At 40.6% G+C, this 23,452-nt stretch overlaps 1 long non-coding RNA gene across 8 annotated transcripts in view; it reads right to left on the bottom strand.

Annotated features, from left to right (window-relative positions):
* LOC102160043 (uncharacterized) overlaps window positions 1–23,452 on the bottom strand; it is a 730,195-nt gene that overhangs the window by 385,287 nt on the left and 321,456 nt on the right. For 3 of the 8 annotated variants that reach the window (XR_014827490.1, XR_014827489.1, XR_014827491.1), the window contains exon 4: window positions 5,552–5,730. The exons of the other annotated variants lie outside the window; for them this stretch is intronic. This is a non-coding gene — a long non-coding RNA (uncharacterized LOC102160043). The remainder of the gene's footprint in view (window positions 1–5,551; window positions 5,731–23,452) is intronic. 8 annotated transcript variants of the gene reach the window in all.

The following is a 23,452-nucleotide window of genomic DNA, read 5'->3' as shown; positions in this document are numbered from 1 at the left end:
TCACATCCTAATTTCTGGAACCTGTGACTATGACAACTTACAGGGTAAAATGGACCTTTTAGATATGATTAAGGTAAGGATCTTGAGATTAAAAAGGTTATCCTGGATCATCCTTGCCAGGTCTAATCTTCTAGCTCCTTTAAAATGTGGAAGAGGAAGGAAGAAAAGAGGGAAGTCAGAGAGATGCTAGGTGAGCAAGTGCTAACTTCTGAGAAGGAGAAAGCCAATCACAGCCAAGGAATGCAGTAGCCTCTAGAAGCTGAGGATGCCCCCAGTTTATAAGCAGCAAGAAAATGGTGCTTGGACCCTACAATAGCAAAGTACAGAATTCTTCAAACAACCCAAATGAACTAGGAAACAGATCCTTCCCTAAAGCCTCCAGAAACTAACTCAACCCTGTGGACACCCTTTTTTAAAGCCCAATGAGAAATGTATTAAGTTTCTGACCAAGGAACTATAAGATACCAAGTTAGTGTTGTATAGGCAGCTAAATTTGTGGCACTTTTTTAGAGAAGCAATAGAAAACTAATCCAAGAGGGAACTCTAAGATGGTTTACAAATTTGTAGCATGGACTAGGATGCCAGTAATTGATACACCAGAGGTAATGCTGAATTTTACTTTTCTCCTCCCCTCTTCTCTATTTCTGACCCTTAAGGATATACAATGTTTTCAATGGTTAAAAAAATAAAATAAAATTCTTAGACTCTTATTGGAGCCAAGCCAAGGAGGTTATCATCAACTAATAATGCTCACTGGGTGGTAAAAATCTTTAACTTCACCTTCAGTCTTATTTCTCTTCCTGGGAACATATTCATAGGTCCAACAGGCAGTTCTGTGAAAAGGGTCTTCCTTGGCATTTAGAGAAAATATCACCTTGAGAGTGAAGAACAGAAGGGCCAATATTGGTTTGCTTGTGAGTTATCTCACTTATTTTATTAAGGCCCCTATGCAAAGTGTCTCATGCATGTCATCTTTTTCAATCTTCACAGCAAAAATAGAAAACCAGGCATATTAAATCCATTTTATTACAGAGGAACTGAGACTCAGGAAGATCCAGTAAGTTTCCAAAGGCCACATAGAGAATAGGAAGACTTGCCTGTTTTTCAAATAGTCAAAGATGAAAGTAATTTGTCTTAGATCTTAAAAAAAATAAATCAAATACCTGGGAATACACCTGACCAAGGAGGTGAAAGACTTATATGCTGAGAACTATAAAACACTAACCAAGGAAATTAAAGAAGATGTAAAGAAATGGAAAGATATTTTATGCTCCTGGGTTGGAAAAATTAATATTGTAACGATGGCCATACAACCTAAAACAAACTACAGATTCAATTCAATCCCTATCAAATTACCCATCACATTTTTCACAGAACTAGAACAAACAATCCAAAAATTTATATGGAACCACAAAAGACCCTGAATTGCCAAAGCAATCCTGAGGAACAAAAACCAAGCAAGAGGCATAACTCTTCCAGACTTCAGGCAATGTTACAAAGCCACAGTCATCAAGACAGTGTTGTACTGGTACCAAAACAGACAGACCGACCAATGGAACAGAATAGAGAACCCAGAAATAAACCCAGACACCTACAGTCAATTAATCTTTGATAAAGGAGGCAAAACAAAAAATAGGAAAAAGACAGTCTATTCAGCTAGTATTGCTGGGAAACCTGGACAGCTGCATGCAAAGCAATGAAACTGGGACACACCTTCCTACCATACACGAAAATAAACTCAAAATGGCTAAAAGACTTAAATGTAAGACAAGACACCATCAAACTCCTGAAGAGAACATAGGCAAAACATTCTTTGACATCAAACTTACAAATGTTTTCTCAGGTCAGTCTTGCAAAGCAACAGAAATAAGAACAAAAATAAACCAATAGGACCTAATCAAACTGACAAGCTTTTGCACAGCAAAGGACACCAAAAAGACAACTTACAGAATGAGAGAAAATAATTTCAAATGATGCAAATGACAAGGGCTTCATTTCTAAAATATACAAGCAACTTATACAACTCAACAGCAAAAAAGCCAACAATGCACGGGAAAAATGGGCAAAAGACCTTAATAGACATTTCTCCAAGGAAGATATACAGATGGCCAACAAGCACAAGAAAAAATGCTCAACATCCCTGATTTTAGAGAACTGCAAATCGAAACTACTATGAGATACCACCTCACACCAGTAAGAATGGCCATCGTTAAGAAGTCCACAAATAACAAATGCTGGAGGGGATATGGAGAAAAGGGAACACTTCTGCACTGTTGGTGGGAATGTCAATTAGTACAACCACTATGGAGAACAGTATGGAGGTACCTTAGATAGCTATACATAGAACTACCATATGACCCAGCAGTCCCACTCTTGGGCATATACCTGAACAAAACTTTCCTTTAAAAAGACACATGCACTTGCATGTTCACTGCAGCTCTATTCACAATAGCCAAGACATGGAAACAACCCAAATGTCCATCAACAGATGACTGCATTAGGAAGATGTGGTACATATACACAATGGAATACCACTCAGCCATTAAAAAAGGCAAAATAATGCCATCTGCAGCAAGACAGATGGACCTAGAGACTCTCATACTGAGTGAAGTAAGTCAGAAAGAGAAAGGCAAACACCATATGATATCACTTATATCTGGAATCTAATATACAGCACAAATGAACCTTTCCACAGAAAAGAAAATCATGGACTTGGAGAATAGACTTGTGGTTGCCAAGGGGGAGGGGGAGGGAGTTGGATGGATGGGGTGCTTGGGGTTAACAGATGCAGACTATTGCCTTTGGAATGGATTAGCAATGAGATCCTGCTGTGTAGTGCTGGGAACTATGTCTAGTCACTTATGATGGAGCATAATAATGTGAGAAAAAAGAATGCATACATGTATGTGTAACTGGGTCACCATGATTTGATTGACAATAGAAATTGACAGAGCACTGTAAACCAGCTATAATGGAAAAAAAAATCATTATGTAAAAAATAATAAATAATAATAAATCAAACATAACTCTCCCTAAAGAGTATCAAAAGTACCCAAAAATCTTTATCCTGAATTTATGGCCACAAAACACTTTTCTGGGGTATAATTTTTACCTGCCTGAGCAGTCAACCAGCCACTGGTGTCCCTTCACATTTTACATTGCTGTGAGTAATACTATTTAAGGTCACCTACTGTACCCCAAGCAGGAGGCTAGGTTACTTATGTTGCAGAAACCGTGGCATGGAAAAGAGACAAATAGCACTCAGAGATGCAGAATAGCAAGGTTTATTCAGCACAGGAGTAGCCTCCAGAGTCTAAGCAGGTCTTTGTAACTTTTATACAAGACTTCAGCATTGTTTTCCCCCGCTCCACGCACAAGTAGCCCAGCCCTCCCCCTTTACGGAGCAGACAGTGTTCCCGCCTAAGAAGCTGAGTAAACAAGATTACAAAAATGAAATTGATAAGCAATTCTTGTAGCATTGCTAGCAGAGCTGCTAGCAGGAACATAAAACACATAGTTGCTGCAAGATTAAAATAAGGGTGGTATGGGCCCAGCAAAGCTGCTGTCAGTCACATACCTGCTTCTTCAGCAGGGGTGGGGGGCTTGTTTCTTTAGTTAAAACTCTTACTTCACTTACATATGTTATTCTTCATTCTCAGAATAATTTTATTGGGTAGGTAATCTCTCCATTTTCCAAAAGAGGAAACTGAAATTCACAAAGGATAAGGGATGTTCCCAAAGTCAATGAACTAATAAACAGCAAAGCCAGATCCTTGTCAGGCTGATCCAAGAACATGTTATCTCCAGGATTCCACCAGGTGAGGCCCCTGTGAATCTGGCTCATGTGAACTTTCTTCTCTGAACCTCTCAACTCTGGGAGAACTGACAGATTCAAAACCTTTTGCCTACATCTGTTCTGAGGACCCCATCAAAGTTGAAACATCCTGCAATGTCTCATTTGAAATTATCAGGCAATCAAGAGTACTTGTCATCATCCCTTCCACAGGATTGGGGGGGGAACAACTTGTGTCCTTGAAATTATTACAGAGAATTGTGGAGAAAAAAAGCAAATGGGCTAACCCATTAGGTGATTATAGCAGTTATGGTGTTGACCAAGATTAATTGATGGAAGCTTCAAAATGAATAGATGTAAACTTTAATACCATATTCTGAGCTTTCCCAATACATACTGCAGGTGTTTGTCTTCCTTGAATACAAAGGAAATATTTACTATAGGACTGCATAAAACATGTAGCATTTTGTTTCCAGAACCAAGAGTTCTCACTGCCAAATACTAAGATCCCGCTAATTGATACACTGTGGTTTTTGGCCAGCAAGTGTCTTATTTCCATAATGTCAGTTGGTGGTTTAGTACATTTTACTTTTTTATGGTTTGCTTGCACTGTTCACTCTGGGTACAGAGCCAATTCATCCACCAGAGCATTTAGTGTGAATTGCTGGCTACCGAGCTGTGGCATTGCAGCTACTGTGTAGATTTCAGACAAAGAGAGGCCAACTATTTTGTGGTATTAATTTGCAGAATATTTGCCTGTTACTGTTCTTTACAAAGAGAAGCGATCTATAGGGATCCAGGTGGATTCAATTTATGAAAAAATTCCTAAGCAACAACTCTTTAAGAGAGGAACAGGGGAGGAAGCTGAGATATGAGTAGGAGAACAGAGCCCTTTAGAAAGTCAAGTGGCTCAGATGTTATTTATTAGCAAGGGTAGAAGTTTGTGTTGGTTTTAGAAAATTGGAAATTCTTTGTGGCAGATCTATTCCTTCTACCATGATGTCACCTAGTAATATTTCTATCCTCCAGAGTTCACTGTCTATGGGCAGGCATAAACTGGACCTAAGCTTATTCAGTGTTCATTGATGATCTATAGATGTGGGCATTTTTCTTCAAGTTGCCCAAGTGGGATATTCAGATCATTTCTCTGAAGGACACAGAATAACCAAATGACCAGAACCATTATCCATTCTTAGTTAAAATTTTAAAAGTATTATCCTGAATGTGATAAGATTTATGGAACTCATGAAAGCTCTGGTCTTCTCAAAAATTAGTGTTTATCAGCAAGGTAATCAATGCGATGATACAAGCTCTGAATATATAAGTATATCTATATTATCAACGGGATACAGAGGAAAAAGTCACAGCCAATGAAATTGACATTTTTGGTTGAATTGAGTGCAATTTGCAGTGTGTTAGTTTTCTTGTATGATAACCTTGGCTTGTCCTGACAGTTTAGAAAATAAATCTTCATTATATCTCCTGAAGATCAGACACCCATCTGTCAGTTCATTACAGAGATTGTAGAGAAAACATTTGGAAAGGATGATTTAACAAAAAGTAATTCTTGGCTAGAGGGAACTCCTCAACTGAAAACAATAGAATGGATTGCACCTTAGAAAACCAGAGGAGCTGGAAGGAATTCAGAACCCTGCTAGAAAATCAACATGGGAACGCTTTCTTACAGCAAGAACAGCATTGCTAAGACAGTACATGCTGAAAAAGAGTGGACAGCTGCCAAGTTTGGAGGAACATTACCCAGAGATGTAGGCATGGCATTCAGAGGTGCATTGACAATGATCCTCAATAAATAGATGGCAGCTGAGAAACGGTGGACAATGCTGGGTGTAGAGAAACAAAAGCCTGAGTTGGAGAAAGTACTGAGGGCTCCTTTCCCAAGTTGTTGAAAGCAGGCAGGGGCTTATGCTCAGGATCTTCTGTAACAAGAATAAAAGGAAACCATTCTAATAGACATATTGTTTTTGCTTCCCTGGCACCCATATTCTCTTCTTCTGAAAAGAGTGCCCAATATTTTCTTTTGTGAAATCATCTCTCCCCTTGACTTTGAATATATATTGGGTTAGGCTCACCTTACTTCAGGTCCAGGGATAGACATGTGGCCCTAATCCATACAACTGGGCTATCAAAGTCAGAGGCAGAGGTAGGGTGACAAACCATGATCAGGGATGACCATGGAAACACCCTAAGTAGATATAATTAGAAACTCCCTAGGCTCTGCCATTTACTGCAGGAAAGAGGAGGCTGCTAAAGTGCTAGTATATCAAGAATTTGAAGATCTGAATATTATGAATGGATCATTTCTTGCTGAATAAGATAATATTGCCTTGGATCATAGTAGAGGTGGTTTTTGGGTGCTGAAGTGGCTGAGTGAGTTAAAGGCATCTGGTCCTCTGACTTCATGAACATCTCTTCTATAGGGGTTGCTAAGACCTTAAGCTTACCTATGAGCAAAACAAGGTCACTGGGGAGCCTTGTTCACACATTTGCACCCTCATCTTATCTATATGTATGATTTTTGCCCTGCTTAGACGATGCTTTGGAGGTAAAGCATGTTTGAACTAAGTCCAAGTTGGAATTATCGCCATTCCTTGAACCCCAGCCAGCTTTTGTGCTTGAACCTAACAGAATCTGCCTATGACATATTAGAACCAATCACAGCTGACCCAGGTATGTTAAGTAAAGTGGCTGAAAGGGAGAGGAAGAATCTCTATTTCTGTTATTTGCATAGCTATAAAGTAATTATACTAGAGGAAAGGGGGGAGAGGGATAAATTAGGGATAAATTAACAGATATGAACTACTATACATAAAATAAATAAGCAACAAGGATTTACTATATATCACAGGGAACCATATTCAATATCTTTAATACCCTATAATGGAAAATTATATATATACATATATGTGTGTGTGTGTATATATATATATATATATATAAATATATAAATATATAAATCGCTTTGCTGTATACCTAAAACTAACACAATATTGTAAGTCAACTAAACTTTCAATACAAAAAAATTATTATAATAAAACAGTTGGGAGAAATCTTGCTTTGATACTAGGAGATCCTGCCTAAGAATAGAAAAGCAAAGAAAAGCAGACAGAGACCAGACCCTCATGACATCATTTAACCATATACCTGAACTTAGCTATTTTTTGATTCTTACAGGAGCCAAAATTTTACTTTTTGCTTAAGTTAGTCTGAATTTGATTTTCAACCAAAAAGGAGTCCTAATGTATTGTTATATACAGACGATATTTCAGAGGGTTTTCTTGAAGATTCCAGGGATTAAAATTTCCAGCCGTGTCCATTAGGTACTTATTATTTCTCAGCTCTAATACTATCCCTCATCTGTTCAGTGAGTCTAGAACTGGCAGCCAGCAAACTACATATCCCCAAACACTTTGTGAACTATCTTCCTGTTAGCTTCGGCCAATGGGAGGCAGTGGTAGAAGATTAGAAAAGAAGTAGAGGGAAGAAAAGATGTGCAGCTTCATTTTCTGACAGTGAACAGACAGCTATGTTTCCAGCATCTTTTTACACTCCTGGTCCCAGCCACTATCAGTAGTGCCATCGACAGCTGCATGCTTCATCTTAGTGGCTGGAGCCCTGACATAGAGTGGCCCCACCATAAATTTGAACATCTGCAGCATGGCAATCTCCAACACAGCTTAAATACCACCCTGCTGAGGCTCCTCTTTAACCTACCAGTGCAGCTCTGGAGTCCTCACTACTCTTTCATGAGGACTTCTCTTTCTAGGGACAGACCTATATTTATGAGATAAATGTGTGCTTCTGTATTAAGCCACCAAATATTAGTTAGGGAAGATGATATACAGCACTACATAGATAGTCATTACAAGTTACATAACCAATTTAAACCTCCTTTATAAAATACGCTTTTCTGTTTTTCCCTAGGGAACACTGACTAATACACCAACTATCCCTGCCAAAGTGAGGGGCACAGTGGGGCTTGGACAGCTTGATGGTATCCAACAGGGCCATTAATGTTTGTAGGGACAGGTTCTCCTGAGGACAATCCAGTTGGCCAGTTACTATTCTGGTGACTGCTCCTGTGAGTTGGCTATTCCCTGGGGATGTGGCCCCTAAGTGAGGCATGGTTGCCTCTCAGTGAATTCATGATTACCCAGGACTAAAGCATTTATGTAGTCCACTCCAACTTCAAGTCACTGGAAATACCTTACTTTTGCCTTAGTCTCCTGAATGTAGAATAGGAATTGTACAGTGTGTTGTTATTAACACTGTACAACTATTCATGTACAAATTCCAACTTGAACTACTATTCTGATTATCTACAGCCTACCTTAAAGTTCAGTGGCATAAGACAACAATGATTTCATATAATCTCAGATTCTATGGGTTGGATATTTGGACCAGACAGAGCAGGGATGGCCTGACTCTCTCTGCCCTACAATGTCTGGGGCCCCAGCTCAGAAGACTTGACTAGGTGAGGTTGATTCAAGTAGCTGGGCTGGTATCATCTGGAGATCTTTTACTCATAAGTCTGGATAGTTGGTTCAAACAGAGCACCTACATCTACTCTCTCCATCATAGCAGCCTAATGGTAGTTGTAATTATTACATGGTAGGTCAGGATCCCAAGAGTGAATGGTCCAGAAAATGAGGCAGAGGCTGAATGGCCTTCATGAGCTAGCCTCAGAAGTCACACATAAAGCCTTCTGTAATACCCTTTTGGTTGAAGCAGTCACAGCCTATTCAGAGGTAAGGGCACAGGACACATACCCACTTTATGGTTAAACAGTCAAAGAACAGGTAGGCCTGTATTAAAACCACCACTCTCACCATTCTCTTGGAAAATGGTATGCAAATAAAATTAGCTCTTCTGTCTTAAACATCATCTTTTTGTTGCATCATGAATAATGTACAGCCTGTGAATTAACTGTGGATCCAGGGGTCACTAAGATAACAGAGGAAAAAGAACTGTTTGTTTCCCATATTTGTGAATAGCCAAATTGTTCACATGAAAACACAGCTCTAGGGAACGAGGCTATGGGACATCTCGAGCCTAGAAGAAAAACACCATTTTTACAGCTGTATCTCCACATTGTATCATATTTTAAAATCTTATCACAGTTTACCTTCTTATGTTCTCCAAATGATACACATTCCACAATATGGAGCAGGGTCGTCATCAGATGAGATGGATGGAGTGAGAAAAAAAGCAACCCTTACCCCTGATTGTGAAACACGGTCCAAGGCGGGTCTTGTGAAATGATAATAACCTCCTGAGAGCCCATTATAACCTATGGAAGCCACCCATCACTTCTAGAAAAAAACCCACAGATGGATTCCTCATGCATCTGGGTGTTCCTGCCAAGGGTATACCCAGATATAGATATGTCTTTAACAACATCCAGCAGCTACATGTTAGAGATTCAAATGAATTGTAAACTTGCATAAACCTTAAACATTAAATAAAGGGGGGTGGGAAAGAATCTCAGCACTAACTATCTAGCTCTGCTTGTATCGCAAACGGAGACTATAGATGTATCTAAAATAAAAGAGGCTGTGGATTATCACCACAAGGCACAACCATAGATAATAAAATGTGGGTTGTTGAACAACCTCTGTCCATAGGGACAGACTGTTGAGTGTAAAGGCCAAAGCAGTTTGGAAAATCTGCTGACTCCAGACCTATTCCTATTAACTTAACCCTCACAACGCCATTACTGATCCCAATTCTAATTTAGTACCCCCTCTTTAAGCCCACCTGACATGGTCATAAGGAATTTTTATTATCTTTTGAGCTTCCCTTTCCTTCTAAAATCCAATTATTTCCAGACTACCACCTAGGTATTTTGATTAGAATTCAAACTTGCCCCAAATTTTTGGAGCACACAGAGCATTTGCAACTTTGATCTCAAATAACCAAAATTTTCAAGAGTATAATCAATAGCTTTATTTGATCCCTCTGCCTTCCACTCTCTTTCTTTGTTACAATGAGTGCCCTCAATGATACTTTTTTCATTCTACCTTCCATTACTCTTCCTTCTCACACATTCTCTGGCCTGTGTCCTGAGGAGGCAAGACAGCACCAGAATTGGGTGGAGAACAGCTGGGATCCAACAAACCTCCACCAGGAGGTGCTCAGGAAGCACTTGAAGATGAGTTGGCAGAGCCAGACATGGTGAAGAAGGGGGGAAAAAAAGAAAGTGGAAGAGCTCTGTTCTAGGATAATGTTTTGTTTATTATGTTTTTCCTCCAAGGAGCGCAAATACCTTGTCCAAAAGAATATACTGCTGTTCCAGATAAATTGCCAGAAATACTCTGCAAGACTCAGAAAGCAAGGTCTCTATTTGTTTCTACGGAAACCTCAGCTTGACATGATACTACAGCAATCTACAGACACTAACAAGACATGACTCATGAGCTGGAAGAAAAGGAGGAAAAGAGAAAGACATGTTAGAACTACAAAAAGAAATTTGAAATATAGCTCTTCATTCCCAAGCTCTGGAAAGGCATGTTGCCTAAGACCTTGTGATTATGGAGTTCATATTTATAGAATAAATCATTTCTCTTCCTCATCTCAGTTCAAGCACATCCACTGAATCTGCTGAAGCACTCATCCTTCTCTGCTAGAATCCTAGTACCTCCTTCCTTTTCTCCACAGAGAGATATTCCATACCTCGGAATGCATTCATGTCCCTCCCACTCCCAACAGAGCACTTAATAAGAGAGCAAGAGGCTGTATCAAGGATACAGCCTTCAGCAGAGTCAGCCAGAGCAAACTTTGTCACACCTGCTTATAAGTACTGCCTTCTCCATCACTTTCACCTCTGCAACTATTGCTTCCAGCTTCCTGTGACAACCATCTCTGCCCAAACACCTTGCTGCCCTCTCTGCAGTTCCACTCTTAGGAATGGTTCTTTCTATGCCCCTCTGCCATGGATCTCTCTGTTCCAGGAGCACAGATACCTCCCAGCACTGGCAACAATACTTCTCCCCATCCCAGGAGGGGGCAGCTACCTGCTTCAGAACCAACCTCACGCTGACCCTAAATGTGCATTTACCCTCTATTTTCCGGGAAGGAAATTTGTTCCAAACCAAGCTGGACCATTTTCAATCCTCATCTCTCTGTGGTTGCTTTAACTCCTGCCCCCCCCCTCCTCCACCACCACAATGTCCAGGCTAACTTCCCACGCCCTGCATCAAAGACTAGTTCCTTATCTTTACCTTCTATCCAGGACCTGTTAATAAAGTGAAGAGGCATCAGGGTTCACCTACAGTGGTAAGAATACAATTTGCAAAGAAACACAAAAATGATGGAGCATCAAGTGCTCAGTTTGCAAGCTCTGGTGAGACAAAGAAAGTTTAAACACTGGATTTGATCAAACTGAATGAAAAGACATTTGATGCAAAAATCAAATGCCAGCTTCCCTCTTTATTATCAAGTCCTCTGTACATCAAAATGAGCTTCTTTCAGAGTTTAAAACATGGTTCTTTTGTTTTTTTGGTCTTTTTGGGGTCGCACCCATGGCATATGGATGTTCCCAGGCTAGGGGTTGAATCAGAGCTGTTGCTACTGGCCTATGTCAAAGCCACAGCAATGCCAGATCCAAGCTGCATCTGTGACCTACACCACAGTTCATGGAAACCCCAGATCCTTAACCCACTGAGCAAGGCCAGGGATCGAACCTGCAACCTCATGGTTCCTGGTCAGATTTGTTTCTGCTGCGCCACTGGGAACTCCTAAAACAGTGGTACTTAAATCCTAATGGACATTAGAATTACCTGGATCTTGTTAAAACACAGATTGTTTGAGTTCTCTTCTAGTGCAAGGTTTGAGGACCCTGCATTGTCACTGCAGCAGCCTGTTTTACTGCTGAGGCATGGGTTCTATGTTTGGCCTGGAAACTCTCATATACCATGGCAAAAAAAAAAAAAAAAGAAAAGAAATAATCACACACAGATTGTTGATTCAACAGATAGGGATGGGGACTGAAAATCTGCATATCGATGCTGTTGGTTCAGGGCCCATGCTTTGACAACCACAGTATAGAGGCTTGACCTTAAGAGGAAGAGGCCTTATTCTTTGTATAAAGGAAAGTCTGTGGGTTAGGAAGAGAGAACAGTGTAGAGACCTCCAGGAAAGAAAATCCTCAAACTGTTCTGGGTATGAAACGGAGATCAGTTTTCCACAGCCCCTACCATTGGTGAGTAAGAAGGGGGTGGAGGAATTGGCATGAAGGCCCTTCTCACTCTTGCCATTCCAACAAGTACACTGGAGGTCCTAGGAATCCAGATATTGGTGCAAAGTCCTTGGCTATTTTCAGAGCTCAAACCAGAAATCCCAATTCAACAGCTTCTCACAGCTGGCACAGCACATGGGTCTTCACATCCCCCAACAAACTCAATGAAATGTATAGTTATGTTATTTCCATTCACCCTTGAGTTGAGGCTCAAACACTGCATTTCTGTGAATCACTTATGTGTTTTTTTCACAACATGAAGCATCTTTAATGCTGGGATTCTTTTAGGCTGCTTCTTTTCCTCTAAGGTAAGGGAGAGTTGCTTTGTGGATGATATTAAACATTAAAATGCATGTATAGGCTCTGCCACAAATGAACTCTGGTTTGTGTAACAAACTGAGCTTTCTCACATCCCACCATGCCCTGTCCTAGTGTCCTCCTGTGCCTTTAAGGACACAGAGTCTGGCAGAAGGGGCATGTTTCCATGGTGTAGTAACCATGACAATGGACTTAGATGCTCAGAGAAATATTAGTTATAATGAAAACAAAGCTGTTGATTTTCCAAGATCAGAAAGTAAGCCTGTATTTCAGCTATATCGCCAAGAGGCAAATGGTTTGAGATGTATAAAGTATAAGATGCAGGATAATAATAGAAGTCTAGGTGCAATGAAATAAAAATTCACTGATAAAAATGGGCACACTGGAGTGCCCGTCGTGGCGCAGTGGTTAACGAAGCCGACTAGGAACCATGAGGTTGCGGGTTCGATACCTGCCCTTACTCAGTGGGTTAAGGATCCGGCGTTGCCATGAGCTGTGGTGTAGGTTGCAGACGCGGCTCGGATCCTGCGTTGCTGTGGCTCTGGTGTGGGCTGGTGGCTACAGCTCCGATTCAACCCCTAGCCTGGGAACCTCCATATGCCGCGGGAGTGGCCCAAGAAATGGCAAAAAAGACAAAAAAGACAAAAAAAAAAAATGGGCACACTAACCTATACTAGAGATTATCAAATTGTTAGGAGCTCAAATTATTCTCATGTGTTTCTTCAATTATTTGAAAGATAACATGAGATGAGTCCACTTTAATTCAGTGTATTTTTACTAAGCGTCTGCAAATTACTGTGCCAGATGCTAATGACACATAGATGAAAGCAGCTGGTCCCTACCCTCAAGCTGCTCACTGTCTGATTACTTAGATGTGGTTTTCTCCGTTAGCCTTAGGACCTGAGGCTAAGAATGCAGTGCTATCATTAAGAGCATGGACCATAGAATCAGAAACAGGCGGTGTGAACCCTGACTCTACGGCTCACTGGCTGTGTGGCTCTAAATGATTTTATTGATATCACTGAATCTCAATTCCCCCCCCCCTTAAAATAGAGACAATAATTCCTCACTAACAGGTTGTTAAAGAATCAATAAGAAAATGCTTGTGCAGCACTGAATATCAGACCTGACACAAAGCGAGAGAATAAGAGGCATTTTCTTTCTTGGCTCCTGTCCTTCAGGCTGCATGCCTAAGAGTGACATCTAAAACTGTGAAGCTGGCATCTGCAAGCCCTAGTCCCCACACCTACCTATAACCTGAAATTGTAACAGGATGGAAAATTAACAGGCTTACAGTTTTATATTCGAGTCACTCTGGATGTTGACACCATTCTGATTTGTACCTAGGCTATTGCTTTGAGACTTGGGCCCTCATTCCGGTCTTATTCAGTTAGGTCTCTGTCTTACCTGCCCTTCTCCCTATGTCTGAAATCCCATCTCAGTTTTCTACTTTACCGCCCATCTCCTACGGAACTACTGACATGCCTTTCTCATTTTCTTGCTCATTATTTTTAGATGAGTCTTATTTCTGTGGCCCCACAAATGAGGTCTGGTTCACTGACTCATCTGCCTCTTAAAGTAATAAGATATAGCCCCACATATTGAGAACCACTCATTCCATCTCAGCTTCAGAGTAAAACAAGACTGGGGATTTCTCTTAGCTCTGAATCAGATGAAGAAGTCCAGGTGATGGAGCATATGAATGAGCTCTAGGTAGACCAGAGGCCCCTGTACTAGAATTATGTGACTTCCTTGGAGTCTTGGTCCCAACCTCCATTCCAGAAAGTCTAACACCTTCACTATGAAGCTGACTGATTAAGCATGAATAGCTGATCTGAAGTTAAAAATAACTTCAGATCTAGTACCAAGTACTCAGACTCCACCATCCCTAGAAAAGTGGTCTTAATGAAAAAATACTTGATAGCATTGAGATCAGCTGCTTGAAGACATGATAGTAACCAGACAATCTAAGAATGAGGGCACAGTGTAAATTTCTCCCATCCAGGCTCCCCAAAGGAGAGTGGGAATGGCCCTGGAAAAGTCCTTTCACAAACACAATCTACTAAAAATGGGATTTTTTTTTTTCAGAAAATTCTATGGAGACATCTATCAGCTGCATGGAGATTCAGATCTTAAGGAGCAAAGGTGAAAACTAGGAAATCCATCAGCAGACAACTTAAAAAGCCCAGACAAAAGAGGATGGTTGCTAAGTTGAAGGTGGCAGTGGCAGAGGTAAGAAAAAGCCAAGGATATGTTGCTGCATTGATGATAGAGGCAACAGAACTTGACGATGAATTGGATAGATTAACAAGAAGATGAGTCAGGAGTTCCTTTCATGGCTCAGTAGGAATGACTCTGACTAGTATCCATGAGGATGCAGGTTTGATCCCTGGCCTTGTTCAATGGGTTAAGAATCCGGCGCTGCCATGAGCCGTGGTGTAGGTCACAGACCAGTTCAGGTCTGGCGTGGCTGCAGCTGTGGCGAAGGCCAGCAGCTGCAGCTCTGATTCAACCCTTAGCCTAGGAACCTCCATATGCTGTGGGTGCAGCCCTAAAAGGACAAGATGAGAGTCCAGGGTTTAGGCCCGAGGACCTAGAAGAATGCAATTGTTTTTCATTACAATAAGGAAGTTTGAGGGAGAAGAAGCTGTGGAAGAGATTAAGAGCAAAGGTGGAAATATTAATTTTGAGTTACATGTTCAATATCCAGACAGAGAGATGCAACAGGCAGCTGGATACAACATTGAAATCTGAGTTTCAGAAGACAAGTCAGAATCAAAGACTAAAATGTATGGGTTGTCAGACTGCAAATAGTGTTTAAAGCTAGAGGATGAGATGACTGGGACATGAAGAGTGACAGAGTAGCAAAGAGGTCTGAAAGAAAACTGTTCCTCTGCTCACACTTCTAACACCAAATGTATGGATTTTCCACACCAAGCAATTCTCCAATCCTCTACAGACATCAATTGGGTTTAATTAATTTAACTTAATTCACTTCTGACAATGACTACCCAGAGTTAGTGTAGATTCCATAAGTAAAGGGCTCAGTCCCACAAGACTGCCCCCATCCAGAGGCTGGTCACAAGTACTGGGTTCCCTGGGTACCAACATTTCTGTTTGACTTGGCTATAGATCAGGGGTTCCCACACCCTCTCCTTAGATTTGATAATATGCTATAATGGCTCACAGAGCTCAGGGAAACATTTTACTTCCATTTACTTGTTTATTACAGAGGATATTGATGAATACAAATGAAAAGCCAGATGAAGACTTGAAAAGGTCCTGAGCACAGGAGCTTCTGTCCATAGAGGTGGGATGTGCCACTCTCCTGACACATGAATGCATTCACCAACCCAGAATCTTTCCAAACCCACAGCCTCAGCAAAATGGGATCTGAGCCATGTCTGCAACCTGCCACCATAGCTCACAGCAATACCAGATCCTTAATCCACTGAGCAGGGCAGGAATAAAAACTGCATCCTCACGGAAACTAGTCAGGTTCATTACCACTGAGCCCCAGTAGGAACTCTAGCATGATCATTTATTAACTCAGTCTCCAGCTCTTCTTCTCTCTTAGAAGATGGAGGTAGGGGCTCAAAGTTTTAGAAAGTTTGGTTATGTCCAGCAACCCCTCTCCACCCTGAAGCTATCTAGGAGCCCACCAAGAGTCCTAATCAGAACAAAAGATTCCCACATCACCTAGAAAATTTTAAGGGATTTAGAAGCTCTTTGTCAGTTGTTCCTATCATCCCTATTACTCAAGAAATTACAAGGGTTTTAGGAGCTCTGTATCCCCTGGGCAGAGAACAAATATACATTCCTTGTTATGTCACAGGGTCCAATGACTGAGCAGTAGTAGGGCACGCCAACATTTAGAGGACCCCTGATGTTCAAAAATTGGTACAAGGGGCTGAGGATCAAGAACAGAGTTAGCCTTGGAGCTCTGGGAATCATAGTGCAGACATTGCTCTGGTTAATCAGAAAGGAAAATTCTGCTGAGATGGAAGACCTAATAATCTAGCAAGAGTGTTTGTTTAGAGATGCCCTAGGCCACAAAAATCATGTCATTAATAGCATTAATAATAGTAGTGAGAACATAGAGTCGTAGGTCTAAACCGAGGAGTCTTAAGTTCCTTGGTCTCAGGACGCCATTGCAATCTTAAAACTTATTGAGGTTTTAATTAGAAAGGTCACATCTATTACTTTTTAACATATCTGAAATTAATACTGAAAAGATGAAGCGTTAGAACAATCAATGTCACCACTCATTAGGTAACTTCTGGAAAAACTACACTGCACACTTGTGAAAGGATAAAAATGAGAAAGAAAAATAACATCTGAGTGTTCTTATAAAAATGTGAAAATGTTTTTGACCCTGTGGACCCCATAAAAGGGCTTTGGAGAGCCTCATGGACCCCCTGGGCCCTTGTGGCAAACCACTCATCGAAACAATAGTAACAGTGGAAACTGGGTGATGTGTACTTAAGAAATAGACCAGAAATAATACGACTAATGGACTGTGGAGGGTGGTACGGGTTGCCGAAGTGTCTCCTGTGACACCCAGATTTGAGGCTGGTGACTGTAAAGTGGTGTCTTTCAACAAGATAGAGCAGTGGTTTACAAAATGCAGGCTGTAATCCATTAGAGGGCAGATAATTCCCCTCAGTTCACTGGGTGGCAGTCACCACTTGTTTAAACGAAAAAGACAAGAATAAAAAATGTCATGAACTTCTTTTATATATGTATGTACATAAGTATATAAATACTGACTCAAGTTGTAAAATATAGCCCCTGGTATGAATCAAGTTTGAGAATCTTTGAGATAGGATAGAATACCAGAGGGAAAACAAAACAAAACAAAAACAACAGCCTTTCAACTATTGTCCTTCCCTCTAGTTTTGTCTTCCATTCCAGAATGACTTTCCAAAACGTCACTCTGAATGTGACAATCCTTGAATTAAAGCCTTTCAATGCCCTCTCCTCTTTTACTATAGAACAAACTCCAAACATCCTAGCAAGACACAGAGAGCCCCAAGTGGAATGACCTCCACCACCTCTCAAGTGCCAGCTTTTTACATTCTCTCACAGTCTATTCTCAAGTCAAAAAGAACACCTTTCAAATTCTCAAATATGCCTTGATTTCTCTGCTGCCTTTACGAACCATGCCCTATTTTGTCATTTCCTTTGCCTAGAATTCTCAACACTTAGATCCAACTCATGTCTCAAGATGCAACTCTCCTAGGTGTGGTGAAACATGCCGAGATCCTAATATGTTCTAGGAACACAGGCAAACAACACCTCCAAATCCTTCTGTATCTAGGTGCAGTATATGACCAGCTCTGGCCCGAGGAATACAGGTAGAGAGTGATGTATGTTCCTTTTAGGCTAAGATCCCAGAATACTCTGTGGCCTCCTCTATGTTTTCTCTGTTTCTTCTTCAGACCACAGATGGAGAGCATCTCTGGGCTCTAGCAGATGTCAGAACAAGTATACAGTAGGCCCTCTCTATCCACAGGTTCCTCTTACACAGACTCAACAAACTGCAGATAGAAAATACTAGAAAAAAATTCCAGAAATTCCAAAGAGCAAAATTTGAATTTGCCACACACCAGCAAATATTTACATAGCATTTAATACCTAGGTATTATAGGTAACCTAGAAATGATTTTGGTATTCACAGGGGGGTCCTGGATCCAGTCCCCATGGATCCTGAGGAATGACTGTCAAGAAAATATTGCTAATCCCTGGATTTTTCATGAGCCTAAAATAAACTTTTATTGCTTTTAGATATTATTATTGGAAGCTGTGTATTTTAATACACTAGGTTTGGGGGTTTTTTAGAGCTTTTTTCCTAGTTTGTTTGTTTTTTGTTTTTTGTTTTTGTCTTTTTGCCTTTTCTAGGGCCGCTTCCTGCGGCATATGGAGGTTCCCAGGCTAGGGGTCGAATTGGAGCTGTAGCCGCCGGCCAATGCCACAGCCACAGCAATGCGGGATCCGAGCCACTCTGCAACCTACCACAGCTCACGGCAATGCTGGATCCTTAACCCACTAAGCAAGGCCAGGGATTGAACCCACAACCTCATGGTTCCTAGTCAGATTCATTAACCACTGCGCCACGACGGGAACTCCTCTAGTTTTTTATTATTTATTTATGGGAAATAATCTATACACATCACTATAAATTTAAAGTATACAGCAAGGTGGTTTGATTTACATATATTGTGAAATGATTACTACTATAGATTTAGTTAACATTCATCATCTCATTTAGATACATTTTTTTTTTCCTTTTTGTCTTTTTAGGGCCACACCCATTGCAGATGGAGGTTCCCAGGCTAGGGGTCAAATTGGGCTGTGGCTGCCAGCCTACACCACAGCCACAGCAACTCGGGATCCGAGTCATGTCTGTGACCTACACCACAGCTCACAGCAATGCCAGATCCTTAACCCATTCAGCAAGGCCAGGGAATCAAACCCGAGTCCTCGTAGATGTGCTAGTCAGGTTTGTTAACCACTGAACCACTACAGGAACTCCCAGATACAAATATTTTAAAAAGAAAAAATGTTCTTGTGATGAGAACTCTTAAGATCTACTCTCTTGAAGTTCCTGTTGTGGCTCAGTGGCAAGGAGCCCAACTAGTATCCGTGAGAATACAGGTTCAATCCCTGGCCTTGCTCTCTAGGTTAAGGATTCAATGTTGCCTTGAGCTGTAGTGTGGCTCACAGATGTGGCTTGGATCCAGCATGGCTGTGGTTGTGGCTGTGTCTGTTGCCAGCAGCTGCAGCACTGATTCTACCCTTAGCCTGGGAACTTCCATATGCTGCGGGTACAGCCCTAAAAAGTAAAAAACAAAAACAAAAAAAGAAAAACTACTCTCCTACCAACTTTACCACATAGCATAGAGCAATGTTAATTACAGTCATCATGTTGTACATTACATCCTAGGACTGATTTATCTTACTTGAAGTTTGTACCTTTACCTTTGACCACCATCCTCCAATTCACCCTCCTCCCTTCCGCCACCTCTGGTAACCACAAATCTGATCATTTTTTCTATGAGTTTGATGGAGGTTTTTCAGTATGTTTTCTTGTTTGTTTCAGATTCCACAATAGAAAAGAGATCATACACTATTTGTCTATCTCTCCCAGACTTATTTTGCTTAGCATAATGCCATCAAAGTCCACCCATCCTCTCACAAAGGGCAGCACTTCCCCTTTTATTATGGTGAGTAACAGTCCATATTACATATATCCCCCCAATTTCTTCTTCTTTTTTTTTTTTTTTTTTTTTTTTTGCTTTTTAGGGCCACATCCATGGCATACGAAGTTCCCAGGCTAAAGGTTGAATCAGAGCTACAGCCGCTGGCCTAAACCACAGCCTTAGCAACATGGGATCTGAGCTGCATCTGTGACCTACACCATAGCTCATTGCAACACCGGATCCTTAACCCAGTGAGTGAGGCAAGGGATGGAACCCACATCCCCATGGATACTAGTTGGATTTGTTTCTACTGCACCATGAAGGGAACTCCCTCCCCACAATTGCTTTATCCATTCATCTCGTGATGAAAACTTAGGTTATTTCCATATGTTAGTTTTTGCAAATTATGCTGTTATTAACATGGGGATACAGATAGCTTTTTGAGCTAGTATTTTGTTTCCTTTGGATAAATACCCATAAGTAGAATTGTGAGATCATACGGTAATTCTATTTTTAATAATACACTGGGTTTGACCCTTTGACATTTACCAGATTCTCTCATCATTTTCCAGTATGAAGTCTAAGAGATAAGTATCCCTTGTAGTCCTAAGCACTTGTTACAGTCCCCACTGTCTCCAGCCTCCTCAAATCTTCCCAGAGTGAACAAAAGGCCCAGACAACTGGCAAAGGAGCAAGAAAAGCCTCAGTTTCTCCAGGTTTAGGATGACAGTGGAGGGAAGTGCTAATCTCTATACCATGGAGGGCAGTCATCCTGTTTACAGATCCACAGGAAACAAATACAGCTCATGTCAGGCCTGTGGGCCATAATAAGAACTTGAAATATGGCGATGAATGAAGTGGGGAGCCATTCAGGATTTTCAGCATTATATGTCTTAGAATTTTGAAGATGTACCAAAGTTGCTGTGTTGGAACAGACTGTGTGGCGTGGGGAAGGTAAAGAAGAGAGAGCAGTATGGCAGCCAATGGATAACTCTCAACAAGAAATTAATGGTGACTTGGTCCAAAGAGTTACCATAGAAGTGGTAAAAAGTATCTGATTCTAGATATATTTGGAAGGTAGAGCCACCTTGATCTCCTGTTGTGATTCACCTAGATCTCACATCTCACTTCTCTTCATTTAGCCCTCTGTCCAAATGTAATAATCTCAGAGGTTCCCCAAACACTCCATCTGAAGTAGCCCTTTCATGGCCTACCACTCTCCATCTTTTCCTGTTTTCCCTTTCCTTCTGCTGTTACAGGAAGGAAACCTGAAATTACCTGAAATTACATTATGTATGAATTTTTTGACCTGTTAATTACTTGTCCCTCCAAATAAAATGCTCTCTTCATGAGTGCATAGATTGGACTTTGCCCTCACTGTAACCCCAGAGCCCTAGTCTATAGTTGACACTCACATATTTCTTAAATGAGTACTTAATCAATGCCATCAATCTTATTGGGGCCACAAATCTTGTTCCTAACATATCAAGCAATAAATACACAAAGCCCTCTACTGCAGCATATTTATTGTGATGAGGGGGGTCATATCAGTGGTGAAAGAAAAGTGTGACCTGGCCTGAAGCCTAGCACCGCTGTGATCTATGTGCCCAGAGCCAAAGTCTCATCAAAGGTCTCTTGCTCTGCATACATTTTCTTTTCTCATATATTTTCTTTTCCTCATCCATCTTGTTCAACAACATTCAATTGATTTCCAATTTCAATCTGTGACCTAGGAACTCTAGGATTGGAAATCATGCCTTAGTACTTTTATGTAGATCTTTTCATTGTCAGTCAAGCATCTTAAAAAGTATTTGCAAGTATCATCAGCACTATGGAAAATTAACAAAAGCCATCTTAGTCTGGCCAAAGGGACCCCTAGGATTCTGTGTGCTATGATTTTTATGGAAGAGACTGCCTGATTTGTGAAGGCTACGTTCTGATACTCAGTAGGATCACGGCAATTGGCCTCACTGGCAACAGCTTCATCTAGAGCTGGAAGAGACACCCTAAGAAGTGAGAGATGCAAGAATCTGCTCATGTCTGGAAAACCAATCACTGAGTCTCCTTCATTATGTGTCACTTCATTAGCCTTAGTGGAAAATATCTTTTTCTGAGGATTAGTGATGGTACATAGACTGCTGAGCTGAAAGCTACAGGAAAGTCATCAAAAGGGAGGAGCTGGAGAAGAAATGACCACTTTTGTAAGGTTAATTGTACCGCTGATGACAGTGAGACAGTTTGATCCATCAAGACCTTAGAAATTAACAATCTAGCTCATTAACAATCAAACTGAAACTCCTAGAAGAGAACATAGGCAAAACATTCTCTGATATCAACCATACAAATGTTTTTTTAGGTCAGTCTCCCAAAGCAATAAAGAAATAAAAACAAAAATAAACCAATGGGACCTAATCAAACTTACAAGCTTTTGCACAGCAAAGGAAACCATTTAAAAAAAAAAGACAATACATGGAATAAGAGAAAATATCTTCAAATGACGCAACATACAGGGGCTTAATCTCCAAAATATACAAACAACTCATACAACTCAACAGCAAAAAAACAAACAATCCAATTGAAAAATAGGCAGAAGACCTGAATAGACATTTCTCTAAGGAAGACATACAGATGGCTAATAGGCACATGAAAAAAAAAAATGCTCAACATTGCTAATTATTACAGAAATGCAAATCAAAACTACAATGATGTACCACTTCATACCTGTTAGAATGGCCATCATTAGTAAGTCTACAAATAAAAAAATGGTGGAGAGGCTCTAAAGAAAAGGGAACCCTTCTGCACTGTTGGTGGAAATGTAAATTGTTACAAACACTATGGAAAACACTATGGAGGGGGCCTCAGAAAAGTAAACATAGAACTATCATATGATTCAGCAATCCCACTCCTGGGAATATATCCATACAAAACTTTCATTGAAAAAGATAGGTGCACCCCTATGTTCATTGCAGCAGTATTCACAGTAGCCAAGACATGGAAACAACCTAAATGTCCATAGACAGATGAATGGATTAAGAAGATGTGTACATATCTACAATGATAAACTATTCAGCCATAAAAAAGAAGAAAATAATGCCATGTGCAGCAACCTGGATGGAACTAAAGACTCTCATACTAAGTTAAATAAGTCAGAAAGAGAAAAATAAACACCATATGATATCACTTATATCTGGAATCTAATATATGGCACAAATGAACCTATCTACAGAAAAGAAACAAATTCACGGACATGAAGAACAGACTTGTGGTTGCCAAGGGGGGAGGAAGGGTGTGGGGAATGGACTTAAAGTTTGAGGTTAGTAGATAACAAACTATTTGGAGTGGACAAGCAATGAGATCCTGCTATATGGCACAGGGAACTATGTCTGGTCACTTGTCATGGAACATGATGGAGGATAGTAGGAGAAAGGAAGTATATATATGTATGTATAACTGGGTCACTTTGCTGTAATCAGAAATTGACAGAACACTGTAAATCAACTATAATAAAAACATTTTTAAAAAGAGAACTCAGCCATAAAAAAGAATAAAATAATGCCACTTGCAGCAACATGGATGGAACTAGAACTCTCATACTGAGTGAAGTAAGTCAGAAAGAGAAAGACAAACACCATATGATATCACTTATATCTGGAATCTAATATATGGCACAAATGAACCTTTCCACAGAAAAGAAAATCATGGACTTGGAGAATAGACTTGTGGTTGCCAAGGGGAAGGGAGAGGGAGTGGGGTGGATGGGGTGCATGGGGTTAATAAATGCAGACTATTGCCTTTGGACTGGATTAGCAATGAGATCCTGCTGTGTAGTGCTGGGAACTATGTCTAGTCACTTATGATGGAGCATAATAATGTGAGAAAAAAGAA

The sequence above is a fragment of the Sus scrofa genome, chromosome 14 (genome assembly GCF_054392235.1).
Source record: "Sus scrofa isolate SSC_HxYL_T2T_F1_AM1 chromosome 14, Sscrofa_HxYL_maternal_Yorkshire_Landrace_v2.0, whole genome shotgun sequence".
NCBI classification, from domain to species: Eukaryota; Metazoa; Chordata; class Mammalia; order Artiodactyla; family Suidae; genus Sus; species Sus scrofa.
This window is presented reverse-complemented; position numbering and strand designations above follow the sequence as displayed.